We start from the raw sequence: 15,745 nt of genomic DNA, 5'->3' as shown, positions 1-15,745 counted from the left end.
AAGGTATCGGAGCCCATTCAACTTCTCTGTGTGGATGAAGAAAAGTCATAGCGTAGAAACAGGTAACGGGTGGCACAGCACTAACGAAACCGATGCTGTTACAGTACAATTCTGGAAAGACTATTTGGGTAAAGATGGCCGTCTTCAGATTCCCATGTATGTGGCCAAGACGGAACAGAGAAAAAGCTTTACCAATCTTAGAAATGACTACTGGCTGTCATCAACATGTCAGAAATTGAAAGGCTCTTTTACAGCACAAATTGAAGAAGAGAATGTACTGGCTCATGGGCTTCAGTGCTTGAAGCCTGACTGCAGAATAAGTTGAGGGTCTCTCTGAAAGGCACCCAGGTATCTAGAAAGTAGCAGGTGCTCCTCAACTTGGACAGGTTGGCGTTGGGGAAAAGTGAGCTGTGTTCCTGCCTTTGACAAGAGCTCAAAGCACCAGCAATCACACGGGGCAGGAACATCATCGGTGGCATTTGTCCTTGACCTATGCTAGCAGGGATTGTACTGGTAATGAAGGCAGGCACTGATCTTGCGGACTTCAAGCTCTACAAACCAGGAAGTGTAACCCGAGGCACAATAGCATCTTTTCCCGTGGCTGTTTGCTCCTCTTTACCGAGAAGGGGACCTTAGTTTGGGCAAAGTAAAGGTAACCTCATTCCTTCTTTGCCTGAGTCTGAAAGACATAAAAAGTGTTACAGTTAAAGCAGATCAAACTAACTCCATTCACTCACCTCTATAAGGGTGAGCAAACAGAGACAAAAAGAAAACACCAAGAGGGGAATGGGTGCGACGGGCGATGTGAATTAAGGAGTGCACTTGTGATGAGCACCGGGCGATCTATTTTAGTGTTGAATCACTACCAGAAATTAATATAGCACTGTATGTTCGCTAACTGGAATTAAATGGAAAACGTTAAAATACACAAAGAAAAGAGTGTGCCAAGGAAGAGAAACAATCTGCCAAATCCAACCACTGTAGCCCCGTGAAGTGATTTTCCTACACGAGAGAGAATACAGTTTTCGGAAATCTCTAATTGGTATTCTGACCAAGTTCAAGAGGACCTGGCATCGTTGCAGCTAGAGTAGGCAGTCATAAAAAGGTACAGATCTGAAGTCAGGCAGATTGTTTACGGACAAAAAGCGAACTGGTTAAATTTTAAAATGCCATGAAAGAAGTGAACTGAAGAGAGGCCGCCACAGAACACTGAATCGCTCAAGTAGAAGGAAGTTGAAGAAAGTCTTTCAGAACTCAGAGGAAAAGCATCCTGACCCCAAAATGGATGAGGAAAAAATGAAAGGAGGCATGTTTTGTGTATTAAGAATAACAAAAGTAAAAACTAGAGCATATCAGGGAGAAGCAATCACTAAAATAAGAGAAGAGAAAGTTGAACAATGAGTAAGGGTTACATTGTATTTAAAAGGTTTAGCGCATCCAGGAAAAGATTTATTTAATAAAGTCAGTCATTGGATGAAAATGATCAAGTACCTTTATATCATGGCCCTGAATGAGGATGGACATGATCCTTGTTCCAAAAGAGCCAAGTCCACCTCGTAAGGCAGACCAGTGACAATCAGCAGCATAAAGCACTGAAAGTTCTGTGAAAGAAGTGACAAGCTTATAAGAGGGACATTTTAATTGGCTTAGGGGATCAGGAGCTATTTTCCAGAAGACATGATAGTTTAGCAGACTTGAAGAATATGCAGGCATTATCTGTTTACATAAAAAAATCTTAAGAAGCAAAAAGGGATGTAATCCAGGCAGAAGTCACAGCGTAGGGAAAGTCTCAAAGCTGGAAGAGTGGCAAAAAACACAGAAAAAATTCCTGTAAGCCTGGAAAAATCAAAGATGAGATAATGAAGGTGAAGGAAAACCAGAGTCTGTGTTACAAATGATCTTGTCGTTTCAAGGATTGAGGATGTAACACAAAGATAAGGACTTTTAGTAATGATTACATGTGTATTTTCAAAAGGGCTCCCCAGTGATAACGTGAAGAATGAGCAGTGAACAGTAAGACTTATGGTGGGAGACCAATTAGGAGGCCATCACAGGAATTTAGGGAGGGAAAGGTAATCTTTCGTGGCCCTGGGAATAGAGAGAAGTAGGTAGGTTTGAGAAAATTTTAAGAGGTAGAAGCGACTTTAAATTCATTAGATGTGGGTATCAGGAAGAAACAGGAGTCAAGGATGACAGCCATGTTGAAATGCCATGTGGAAAATCTTGCCCCAAATCCCTTAGTATTTGGAAGAACTCTGCAAGGAAGGGTATTTGGAAGGGAGGACTAGGTTTCCAACATGGCCTGACAGTGAAGTGATATAGGATTTACAAGAGTTGTTTTTTGTTTTTGTTTTTGTTTTTTTTTCATCAAAGAGGTGCTTCAATTGGCAGAATAGAAATTTCTTGAAAGAAAAAAGAAAGATTTAAGAGAAAGCATAAAGATGTATGTGGAAAAGAGATAAATGCATGACAAAGGACTGCATCTTTTGTGTTGGAAAAGGATAGGAGATGTGATATTAGGTATGAGACACGATGAAGTAAAATGAGAGCCCCAGTGAGGTATATTCTAGACATACATTTTTAAGAGTCATGTTTAGTGGAAAAATGCAGTGAGTATCTACGCAGAAGGAAATCAACTAGGGAAGCAGGAGCTAGGAGCAGTGTGTCATCAGTTGTGACTGCAAATATCAGACCACCATGGGGCAACACTTACAGATTTCAAGGTGGAAAGATTGTGAGGCCATGATTTTATACCCAGCTGTTGTTTATGTCAGAGGGTGCTAAAAATTCTCAGAAATGCAAGGATTCAGAAGATACAGCAACCAACCTATGCTTCTCATAAATGTACTCAGAGAACTGTAGCAAACTGAGACATGAATGAAGGTTAGGAACTTGGCTTCTATATCAAGATGGTGACTAAGCAAATATATTCCTCCACCAGTTCTTCTTCAAATCACAGGAAAATAACTAAAGGAGTCAAAGAATGAAATGAAGCCCTTAGCAGTCCCAGAAGACAGAGAGGTTTTTATCAGTAGATATTTTAAGGAATTCTAGAAAATTATAAAGTCGACTGGCTTGATAGAAAATAGAGCCAAGAAAATCACAAACAAATAGAGACATCTGGAATGGGTCACTGAAGAAGGGAGTACCAGTCTTCCCCACAGAGCCCTGGAAAAATGCCAAGATCATCATCAACAAGAGCTGGAAATATTTGTTGAATGATGTTAAATGAATGGGCAGCTTGTGTGGCAATTAGCAGCATAATTAATTGAAGGGCTGCCAGCCCAACTCGACTGGTCCTCAGCTCTGGCACACAGAGGGCTGGCTGTGGGATTTTTCTCTTTGGATGTAACAGATGAGATGAGCTCTATAAATCAAGTAGCATCTCTGTCTTCCAGAAAGGGAAAAATAATAGGAAAGGAGTTGTGCAGAGCAGTAAAATGCCCTACGATTCCCTGCTTCCAGAGAAATACCTTGCTGGGCATCCTCTGAGTTTGAGACCTTAACGTGTTCAGTGCTCTCTGCTTGCGCAGCTTGAAAAGAGATCCGTTGGCAGAACGGCCCCCCACCCACCATCCACTCAAAGAGGACTGGGATATGGTCCCAGTCAGGGCAGAGTCCTGGGATGGGAATGGGACCCCCCCATAGCTGCTGAGGAAAACCAGTGGAGGGACCAACATTGACTCAGGCACAATGTGTAAAGAGCCAAATAAGCTTACAGGAGTTGATATGCAGATTGTCAATTCCCTTTTCATCTATACTGCCCCTCAGTCCCCAAACTCTCTATCACCTCTTCCAGCAATTACTGTGGTGTTTTTGTGCCTATCTCTAAATAATGGGTTGGTCTTGCTGCTTCTTGATTTTCTTTTTTTAATTTGAGAGAGAGAGAGAGAGAGAAAGAGAGGAAGAGAGAGAGCATGCAGAAGCTGGGGAAAGGGGTGGAGGGAAAGAAAGAATGAAGCAGGCTATATGCTCCAGCATGGAACCCAACATGGGGCTCAGTCTCACATCCGTGGAATCATGACCTGAGTCAAGATCAAGAGTTGGGCACTCAACTGATTGAGCCACCCAAGTGCCACTTCTTGATTTTTTAACTTTACACCTATCTTTTCACCTCCTGCTAGGGAAGATGAGGCTGTAAGTTTCTTCACCCCTTAAGCCCCCTCCACAGGAACACCCCCTTCTCTTCCTCTTCAATCTTTTCATATCACCCTACTGTAATTTTAGCTTCCCTCCTTACATTGTTGCAGTCATGTGAACGCTACTGAGAGCTGACCTCTGGTGACTCTTTCATTCCTGGGCAACTTTCTGTGTTTCCTGGAATCAGTCATTATCTTTTCCCTCATTTGTTGGCTCAGTAATCTGCATATTTATTACCAGTGTCACACAGACTCTCCAGCAGTCATCCATCTCAACACACTCATTCACATTAGTCATGCTAACACTTTTTAAAGAAATTCCTCCACAACTTGTTTCAGTGTGGAATGGTCTTCCTCCAGAAGGGTTATCTGAGGTTCTCCGATCTTCTTCACCATCCCAGCGATTTTTCATTTCTTTTCTTTTGGGTTGGATACCCTGTGGATACCCTGTTTCTTTGATCTCAATTCTTCTTTCTGGGTTTACTCCCTTGTTTGGATGGAACATGTCCTCCAGTGGATTTTCTTGGAGGGATGAATAGGAGGTAAAGTTTTTTAGACCTTCAGTTGGTGAAGTGGTTTATATTTTTGCCTGACACATGGTTGATAGTTTAGTTGGGTACATAGTTTTAAGAATAGGAATAGGAAAATATCTCATGCTCTTCTTTAAGATTTCAATATTTCCTGTTAAGAAATCTGAAGCCCCCGGGATTCTTGATCTTTTGGGTAGAGCTTTTCATTTATTTTTCCTCTCTGGGAGACTGTAGGATTTCTTCTTTGTCCCCAATCTTTGTTTGCCCAATCACATTGAATAGAAACTAATTTCTAAAATGCTTTCAGCCAAGCCTTCTTATTTTAGCCCTCTTTTCCCTTTACCTCCACTTACAGAAGTGGGCATGTATGTCCACTGAAACTTTTGAGGGTTCTGTGGTATAATCTGTTTTCTCTACCACTGGCTTAATTTCAGCCTTCTTAAATAATAAGTCTCTTATTACTTATCCATCTGCTTTTAGACATTAAAATTTTGTTGCTCTGCAGGGTGCCTCAGTGGCTCAGTTGTTTAACCATCCAACTCTTCATGTCAGTTCAGGTCTTGATCTCAGGGTCGTGAGCTCAAGCCCTGCATTGGGCTCCATGCTGGGCATGAAGCCTACTTAAAAAAAAAATGTTGCTATGTTATATTATACTACATATGATACTGCTCTAACTTCAAGTTCAGAAATCCTAACATATAAGAAAATTAATTTTCGAACAGAAGGAAGCATATTAAGTGGATGGTTATGACCAATATTGGGAGTAATTATCGGCTGATGAATGGCGGGCCAGTTAGAAGTATTTTGGCACAATGTGGAATGGAAAATGCTTCTGGGTCACCAAGGGCTGTGGATCAAAAAGGGTTTCATTTCCCTAGGAAGCCAGAAGATTCTGTGGGAGGGAAAGAACTGTTTTTGCGGAAACTGGAAGAGACCCTGATGACTTAGGGAAATGGGTTCTCGAGCATGGCCCAGACTGAGAGAAGGAAATATCAGGTGGATGAGATGAATTGTCCCTTCAGTCAGGGAACTTGATTTTGATTAGCTTTAAAACATCATGATATGAAAAAGAAATCTTGGATTTCTCTGGGAGCTAAAACATGTGCCCTTTAGAGGGTTTATGTTGTGTTCATAATTCCCATTTTTTAAATCTTTATAACAGACTGTGAGATAAACCCAGTTACTTTTGCCTTTGAGAACAAACATGGCTTGTGAAATAAATTCAGGAAAGCCAATCACTTGTCCAGAATAATTACTGGATTTGGGCGTCTGGTCCACCGTGATCAAAATTGACATTGACAAAAATGATACCTTGACTTACTCTACCATGGTCTCTTTCCTTTCTTCCTCATCAGGGCATAGCCTACTCAAGGGTTATCACACCTCCCAAACTAATCCTAGGCAAGGAGTGAGCCAGTGTGTTCAGTGATAGGAATGCCTTCCAGACTAAGAGTAAATTTCAAGAGAAAAAAGGCTTCAGAGGAAGAAATTGCAAGACAGGCTTTTGGTCTAAGGCTGAATGGTAAGTTCCCCCAAAGGGTGGAATAAATAAGAAGTTCGATGGGGCCGGGACTTATGGGTGAAAATCCAGAGTGGCTGCAGCAAGCCTTGGAAGGCCAACACTGAATCAACAAGCATCAATTCATTTAACACTTACGGTGAAAACTTACTGATGTAGGTGTATTGCATCCTCTGTGTCACAGATGAAGGGACCCCCCTATGGATGGAACATTGAAGTCATATTTAAGGCCATGCAGATTTGAACCAAAGGAGAGTTGCCTCACAGTGAAATTTCCTCCTAATTATAGTTGATATTTCGTAGGCCAGAGGTGGGTTTCATGCTACACATCCTCCACACCCCACCTCCTGCCCCCATCAGGTGCTCCCCACTTCTGTGGACAGACCTGGATGGAGGCCCCAGAGCTAAGAGCAGTCCATGTCAGCTGGCCAGGGAAGCCAGCCCCTGCACCTGTTCTTGTCTGTGTGATGGAAGCCTTTCCCTTTTGAGGAACCCACCATTCAGCCTTAGACCAAAAGCCTGTCTTGCCATTTCTTCTTCTGAAGCCCGTTTTCTCTTGAAATTTACTCCTACTCTGGAAGATATTCCTATCACTGAACACACTGGCTCACTCCTTGCCTAGGATTAGTTTGGGAGGTGTGATAACCCTTGAGTAGGTTATGCCCTGATGAGGAAGAAAAGAGACCACGGTAGAGTAAGTCAGGTACCATCTTTTGTCCATGTTTCAATTTTGATCAGGGTGGATCAGACGCCCAAACCCAGTAATTATTCGGGACAAGTGATTGGCTTTCCTGAAGATGTCCCCTCTTCTCTGGGACATGGTTTCTCTTCTTCACAAGAACACTGATTCTGGGGTGGATGACTGGTCACTTGTCATGACAAGCAGATGTTGGAAGGTAAAGGGCATGTTTCTCGAAGGTGGAACTCTATGAAGATGACTGTCTCTTGGAATGATTCCAGTAGCATTGTAGGAGAACCCCCTTCCCCTGCCCTTTATTTTCCTCCAACTGAGCTCAGTTTAGAGGCAGAGGGGTCTGCTGTGGTCCCTCTAGCATGTAAATGAGGACTGTCTGAGAGCCATCCGTGTGAAAATATCTTTTGTGTGTTCTACCTTATTTGTTTTACCATTAAATAAGCCAATTAATATCCATGACTGCATCTTGGACACTCTAAAGCGCTATTAAGACTGACCTAACATTCCCAGATGGACCTCAATATTATTACAAGGCTGCCTGATGCCCACGGCCAGGCCACTTTGTTTTCCCGGAGCACATACTTCCACAGAACACCACCTTCAGACACGATTACTCTGAGACAATGAGAAAGGAAAGAAAATTAGGGCCGCTTCGTAATTTGGTCTTGAGCAGATAAAAAGAAAGTCACTGTGACCCCCATGAAATACCGAGTCATAAAATCGCCCCACTCTCTGACAGCATCCAAGCCAGAGAGGACCCTTCCTTTTGCAGACCATTTCCCCAAATAACCCAACCCAAACTCTACTCCTATCCAGGGTGCTTTCTGACATTTTCTTACTGAAATACACCCTCCCACACACAGTTTTCTGTGGTGTGTTTTCTCCCTTGTGAAAGGAGTAATAAATTCCCTTCTTTTAACCTCGGGTATATTCTTGTTGGACATGGCTGAAGGGCATTGACAAGCCTCATAGTTAAGCCACAACTTCACCATTGAAAGCCAGAGTATTTAAGAGTCTCCCTCTTAATTATCCTTCCTCACCCCACCCAATGCCCGTGATCGTCGTGTAGATAAAGATTGTAAATTGGGACAATGTCCCCTGCACTCTGAAGGACAGCAGATTTTCTGCAACTTAAGGGTCAACTCAACGCCTTTTCAACTAGGCAAATGGTCAAGTGTGTTGCTTACGCATAGGGAGTATGGGGTCTCTTCTGCCCTTGTTGGGTGCGCTCTCGTGGTGGGTCCTGAGAATCACCTTCATTCCAGAAGGCATGAATCAACTCTAGACTCCGCAAAAGGATTTGTACAGAGCTGGCTAGTGGAATAATGGGAGGAACAGGTTACCTAGAAGCTTCCTACAAGCGTACATGTGTGTAGTTGAGCTCATGGTCAGAAATTCAGTAACTGCAGGGCTAAGGCAGTAAGTGTGCACGTGAGTGAGACAGGCTCGGTGTGATAGGGCACGAGGTCATGGAGCGCTTGGCAAGCCCACAAGAGCATGTCCTTTCTGAAGAGGGGACAACTCAATTGATGCTTGCTGCTCCCATAAGGCAATGGGGGTCCCAGTGTGGTCAGACCTTTCGATTTTTTTGAAGTGAGGTTGAAATGCATATTTTATTTATTTGTTTGTTTGTTTATTTATTTATAGAAGATGTTTATTCATTTTTGAGAGAGAGCACAAGCAGCAAAGAGGCAGAGAGGGAGATGGAGGATCTGAAGCTGGCTCAGCGTTGTCAGCCCAGAGCCAGATGTGGGGCTCAAACTCAGGAACCATGAGATCATGACCTGAGCCGAAGTCAGATGCTCAGTGGTCTGAGCCACTTGAAGTGCAGATTTTGAAATGGTGAATCCTGGGGGCACCTGGAGGGCTCAGCCAGTTGGCTCCTGACTTTGGCTGTGGTTATGATCTCTAGGTTTGTGGTTCGAGCCCCGCGTCAGGCTCTGTGCTGACAGCTCAAAGCCTGGAGCCTGCTTTGGGTTCTGTGTCTCCCTCTCTCTCTGCCCCTCCCCCACTCATGCTCTGTTTCTCTCTCAATAAATAAACATTAAAAAAAGTTTTTTCAATAAAAATAAAAAAAATAAAATGTGAATTCTTGGGGCACCTGGGTGGCTCAATTGGTTAAAGCATCTGACATTTGCTTAGGCCATGATCTCACAGTTCATTTCATGGGTTCAAAGCAGGCTTGAGTTCACGCCCTGACTGGGGCTCTATGCTGACAGCCTAGAGCCTGGAGCCTGCTTCGGATTCTGTGTCTCCCCCTCTCGCTGCCCCTCCCCTGCTCGTTCTCTGTCTGCCTCTCTCAAACATAAAGAAACACTAAAAAAATTTTTTTAGTGTGAACTCTTGGGGTATCTGGGGGGCAGCTCTTTTTTTTTTTTTTTTTTACAGAGTGAGACCAAAGTATAATAAGAATATTTGAATTGTTATTCCTAAGTCTACTTAAAATGATCTTTACTTGCTATAGATGTTATTCTTTGTATGTTTTCCTAGAAAAATAAAATTTTAAATATTTTGTTTTCCTTATAAACATATACAATTCTTAATGCTAATTATTTCCATCAGACTAATCTCCATGAGCAATTCTGTGGGAACAAACCAAGAGCTCAGTGAACTGAGTAAAGTCACTCCTTCTTAGGTTGAAGATCATAGTTTGAGCTTACGGTGAAGTATTATAAACACAGGGATGTACTTCATCTTGAAAATATTAAAAGTATCAAAACTGTATTCTTGGTTCTTTCAGGTCTTCTAATAAGCTTGTTTGTTTCACAAGAATAAATTTATTTAAAAACTATACATTTATTTAAAAACTAAATAAAGGGAAACGAGAAAACTATAAAATCATGATTCATGAGTTTCTCTTATATAGAAAAATGCAACAAAGACATGAGTGTTTTTTTCCCCTGTTCCATCACGATGTTTATATTTTAAGGTTATGATGTTGTGTGATGATTGGTTGAAGTTTTGCTGACTTGATTGACACATGGTAGAATTCTCTTCTCCTATTTCTTTTAAGAGTTTCTCTCTGTGTGCTTTGTTTTATTTGCTTGGAAGTAATTGTTTAGCACTTGGCAACATTTCAGTATCCCCAAGGATTAAAAAATATCTAGTCCTATATGTCAACCCCCTGCGTTATATGCTTGAACTGGGGAAGACTCTCTAGAATATAAAGACCTGTAACATAGCACTTGCTTTTCAAGGGCTTATGATCGAGACTCATACACTCATAGGAAGAGAGCAGCCTCAATGACCATTAAATTCAGCTCCAATGTTTGAGAATATACTCATTATTACCGATCTTATGTTCTTCCAGTAACACAGAGCATACAAATCCCAACCCTTACTTTGTCTTGAATAGCTCTAATAGAAAGTTCTTTTTTTTTTTAATAGGGACTGATATGTATCATTTTTTAACCTCATTTTCCACATCAAGCCATACAAAATAGGCCCATCTCCTTCTACATGGGAATCATTAAAATTGTGAAAGATAGGTTTCATGTTCTCTCCAGGCTAAACCAAACACACTGAGTTTCGCGGTGTCTTCAAATGTATTCTCTTCCTTCAAACGTATTCTCTTTTTTCACCATCCAACGAGCACCCCTTCATACTCCATTCTGTCTGAATCTACTCTCAGTGGTGGTTCCCAGCAATGAGGAGGCCAGTAAGAGCGAGAGTTTTGCTTTGATTCGATGTCTCTCTATCCAGCATAAGATTCTATTAAATGTTTAAAAACGAACACATTTGAAACATTTTGAACTTAGGTCAGCTAGAGCTCGCAAGATACCTGCTTCTGTTCTGCCTCTAAGACTCACCTGAACAGTCCCACATTTGGGAAGTAAGTCCCTGAGATCCACAGACAGGGTGTTAGATCTGCCTCGGTGAGTTTTCTCTGGTTATATTTGTGCTTTGGTCTTGAAATGGCCCAAAGTCTTACTTGAAGGTGGCTGCTGGGAGCTTTGTGCTCAAATGGAACACTAGGAATTCGCGCCATTGCAAAACCTTCTCTTTCGAACCACCTGGTTTTTTAATACTCTTGGTGTATGTTTTTTCTTTTTTGCTCATCCTGCCTACCAGTGGGATTATTTGTTTTGCATACAAAGTAGGTTATTTATCTGTTTATCTTGCACTCGGAATCTGGAGGGATTTGTTCAAAAAATGCGTGCGAGTTCCTCTTCAAATATTGGAGGTCCAGATAGAGACAGTAAGGAAGTTCGGATTTATGCTGGCTTTGCTGTGCAAGATGAGAGTTTCATCTGTGGAGCAGAGACAGAGCTGCAGCTGGGGCCGGCTGTTTAATATCACCTCAATGACAAATAGTTTCCTTCCTTTGTTTGTTGTGACAACACGAAGCAAGCTGGGACAGTGCCCATGGTTGCTAACTGGTAAGACTTCCAGGGTTTCGAAAACATCCCTTGGCTTCCGAGAGTATTCAAGATCTCAGGGCGAGGAAGTGGTGGATGTCTTCCCTCCTTTCTCAAAAACGTCCTTCTGGTGAGTGCCCTTAGTTCTGATCTCCGACTTGTACCTCCACTGTGGTCTGGGAGCACTTTTGCTTGAGCCTCTGGAGGCTTTATATTCCTTGAGTTCTGAGAATCAGGGTCTTTCGGTATATAAAGCTCTCATTAGGAATCTTTGTTTATGATTATAATCCCTGTTTATGAGTGAGTACCAGATGTGCTGTTTGAAGAGAGCAGGACAGGAGGCAATCAGAACCGTATCAAATGTACTGAGATAAGTAAGTAGGAAAAATAGAACAACGCAGAAGTTAATTGTTAAGCTAATATCGTATTGCTAAGGCTGCCGATGGCCAGCTAACCCGTGGGAAATAAACAAGTATTCTGAAAGCACTGTAAAACATTTGTGAGATTCTGCTCACAAATCAGGGTCATAATGGAAAAACATCCTGCCATGTGGTGCTCATCTGAGCTCTGGTTCCACTCCTGGTTCCTTGGGAAAGATGATCAGTCGGCACCTCAGCTCAGCAAGGCATGGTCCACGAAGTCTTACCCGTTCCCACCGTCCTGAGTTCTAAGCGCAGAGAATCGGTGGTAAAATACCTCCTAGCTTCCTAGAACTAATGGGGTTTGACACACTGATCCATTGCGCTGATGCACCATTGACTTCTCTTCAGGGTGCTTTCAAACTATCAACTCCTGGTGTGTTATGGATTTTAAGACATAAGCTCTTTTTCTTTTATTTTCGGGGGCAGTTAAGTCAGCTATGAAGCTTCTATCAGAAGGGAGACATAATCCATGTCAAGCCATTCTCACACTCCATTCCCCAACATTCCCACCTGAGGGATGACGACACTTGACTTTGAATCAAACCAGGTGCCCTTGAGCCCAGAGGAGAACTGTTATTTGGGAATTCAGAAGCCAAAACAGGATCTTGTTAGTAGGAAGAAGAATTTCTTGCAGTCACATTGTGCTAGCTTAAATGCAGGCAGGGTCAGATATTTGGTGTTAACAGGTTAAAGCCATGGCCAAGTTGTGGCTGATAATATTAATGCTTCTGAAGACAAAAAGCTGACATAAATAAAGCAAAGGCGAAGTCACCACAGTAAAGGGGAAAAGTTAAAAGGAAGAAGAAAAATAAAATCAAACTCTTACTTGAAAAAATAAACCAATGAAGTAAACCCCTATGATTGATGACAAAGTAGAAAAACAAAAATACTTGGAAAGAGAAAGAAGCTATAATCACAGACAATAATAATCATACTACTACTAATAAGTAGTAACTTATTCTTCTTCTTCAAGTAAGAAGAAGAAGAAGGGGAAGAGAAGGGGAATGAGGAGGAGGAGAAAAGTTAAATACTTAAATAGCATTTTTAATATATCAAGATATGTTCTGAGTTTTTTTTTTTAAAGTTCATTCATTTATTTTGAGAGAGAGACAGAGAGAGAGAGAGAGAGAGAGAGAGAGAGAGAATCCCAAGCAGACTCCACACTGTCAACATGGAGCCCGACTCGAAGCTCAACCCCATGAACTTTGAGATCATGACCTGAGCCAAAACCAAGAGTCAGAGGCTTAACCCCCTGAGCCACTCAAGGGTCCCATGTTTTGGTGTTTTAGAGATAAGGATTTTTTTTTTAATGAACATTTTTTAAAAATGTTTTTATTTCTTTCTAGGAGAGAGAGGGAGAGAGAGACAGTGTGAGCAGGGGAGGGTCACAGAGAGAGGGAGTCACAGAATCCGAAACAGGCTCCAGGCTCTGAGCTGGCAGTCAGCACAGAGCCCGACGCGGGGCTCGAACCCACGAACCGCAAGATCATGACCTAAGCGAAAGTGGGACGCTTAACCGACTAAGCCACCCAGGCGCCCCATAGGGATAAGGATTTTTTAATTCTCACAATAATTCTACGATGTAAGTGTTATTATTATTATTTTATAGGCAAAGAAACCAAGTCATCAAGAGGTTACATTAGTATCTGGTGTGTTTAATACCGAGACATTTCTAGACTTATATACATGTTATTGTTGTAGGACTTACCACAATACAGCTTCTTTGACTGTCTTTCCCTCAGTAATCATATCCAAGGTCTCAACAGGTCTGGAAGCTCTGCCTCCAAAATATATGCCAAATCTGTCATTTCTCTTCATTTCTCCTGCCACTCTTCTTATCAAGGGCATCGTTATTTCACCCAGATGTTATCAATAGTTTCTAGTTGGACTTCCTCTTCTTTCTTCCCTCTTACTATCATTGTAGCAATTAAAATAAGCTTGGGAGGGGTGCCTGGGTAGCTCAATCAGTAAAGTTTCCACCTCTTGATTTCGGCTCAGGGCATGATCTCACAGTTCATGAGATTGAGCCCCACATTGGGCTCCGCACTGACAGCGCGTAGCCTGCTTGGGATTTTCTCTCTCTCTCCCTTTCTTCCTCTCTCTGAAAAATAAACTTAAAAAATAAAATAAGCTTGTGAAATAAGTCAGATTCCATTTCTTTCTTGATTTAAAACTTGCCAAAAATCCGATATCTCACTTAGAGTACATTCTAAGCTCCCTACCCTGGTTTATAATTCTTTATATGATTTGGCCTCTCCAACTTCATTCCATTCCATTCTCTTTCACTTCATTAGTGGTAGCGGGCTCAAGTTCCAGTAACTTGTCCTTCATCTTGGAAGAAATATATTCACATGTCCCAAAACATTGGACCTGTATGCGGTCCAAGATGCTTGCTACTTCTGCTCACTGTATCTGATTAGTAGAATATCAACACGGTGGATCAACTTGTTCTTCTGTAGAATGTCAAGACAGTTAGGGTCCCTGAAATTATATTAGGGTGGAGAGCAAGAGAATAAACATGGCCCTGAGCAAGAGGGTGAACATGTACTTACTGTCTTTCTCACATAAAAGCAATTTTATTGTGATTCTTCTTTCCTGATGAATTTGCAAAAGAACACATCCACCAGGTTGATAACCATATACCAGATGCCAGAAGCTGTGTAGTTCTGTTCTAGTAAAGATCTCTCATCTGACATGGCAGCTGAAACAGGGGCCGATTTTAGGCCTACAGAAGTTCCCTTTCATCCACCATGATTCATCTGGCGTTTGCTGGGACCAGACAGTTTAATTAAAAGGGAAGGGGGCAAAACCACGAACCCTGCCCCTTTCGATGTCTTTGATGTTAGTGGTCTGCAGCATTTGTCTAATTTACAAACTTGGCTGGAGTACTGGAGAAGGGGCAATTTCTGGGTCTTATGCTAACTAGTTCCCTTACCATTGATGACTTTCATTGAATACCTCAGAGAACCGATGTGAGAGTTTGCTAGTTGTTCAATATGTTCATCCCAGTTGGGCACTTAGAGATTAGAAAGCCACTCCGGACTCTGCAGGATTCCCTTTATAAAAGGCTTTCCTGTATGCCGGAATGTACTTTAACTGGAGGGCCATATTGACACTTAAGGTTCCCGGATGTCCGTGTCAGTTAAAACTCTTTATCCAACTATCCTTTTAAAAGCTGAGTGTTCCTATTTCCCATGCAGTTACCCTGGTGAATGGCTGCCGTTTATTTGGGAAAGGTACTGGGGGATACTGTGAAGATGTCCCACAATTCTTCCACAGGAGGCTGGTGTCCACTTTAATGAATAACTCCGGGTCCGTGATCTAACTGAAATCTGGAAACTGCATAAGGGATCACGATTTTCCATTGAAGCTCATGGCATTCTTCACTACAGTGCCTCTCTTTTTCCTTTTCCTTTTACAATTTCAGTAACACAGCAGTGGGCAGTCTGTCTTGTCCCTTGGGATATTGTGACCCTTCAGCGATTGGCAGAGATATTCACTCTTCCTGACCCTCTTCCTTTCCTATCCATTGCAGTAATAACATCCACTTTGTCTCTGACAGCTAAGCATTGTTGCCTGGTGCTCCCATTGTAGAAGCCCACCATTCCCATTCATACAGGGGGCCATATATGCTGTTAACTCTCACCTACAAAGGATAGACTCCTGTCTCATTGCCTAGACATGGAAGTATCCTCAGAGTCCCTCCCCACCCCCACTCTGGGGTGTGCTATCAGTTGGTGGATTTTCTGACCTTACCTGATGAATTTGTTCTAACGTGCGCCTTCTGATACCTTCAATAATGCCATATGAAGGCAATTTGATCCTCTCGTCTTCATATGTTGTAGGTCATTTTTTTGACCAAGCTTCAAAAAGTCTTCCCAGCCATGTTTAAGAATCATTTCCAGGAGTCCCTGCCAGGACATTAAAGCCAGAGTCACTGGAGAGAGTGCATCCATGTGAATGAATTGCCACTGTCTGGTCTTGGACTCCACCCCCTCGTTCTCCAGGCCAGTGCTCACAAGTTTTCTTCCATTTCTTGCTTGTGGGGATTAACCAAGTGCCATAATTAGCCACTTTCTATTG

The sequence above is a fragment of the Hyaena hyaena genome, unplaced genomic scaffold, assembly GCF_003009895.1.
Source record: "Hyaena hyaena isolate Hyena2069 unplaced genomic scaffold, ASM300989v1 scaffold_27, whole genome shotgun sequence".
In the NCBI taxonomy this organism is placed as follows: domain Eukaryota; kingdom Metazoa; phylum Chordata; class Mammalia; order Carnivora; family Hyaenidae; genus Hyaena; species Hyaena hyaena.
The sequence above is the reverse complement of the archived record's forward strand: the minus strand, read 5'-3'. Positions refer to the sequence as shown.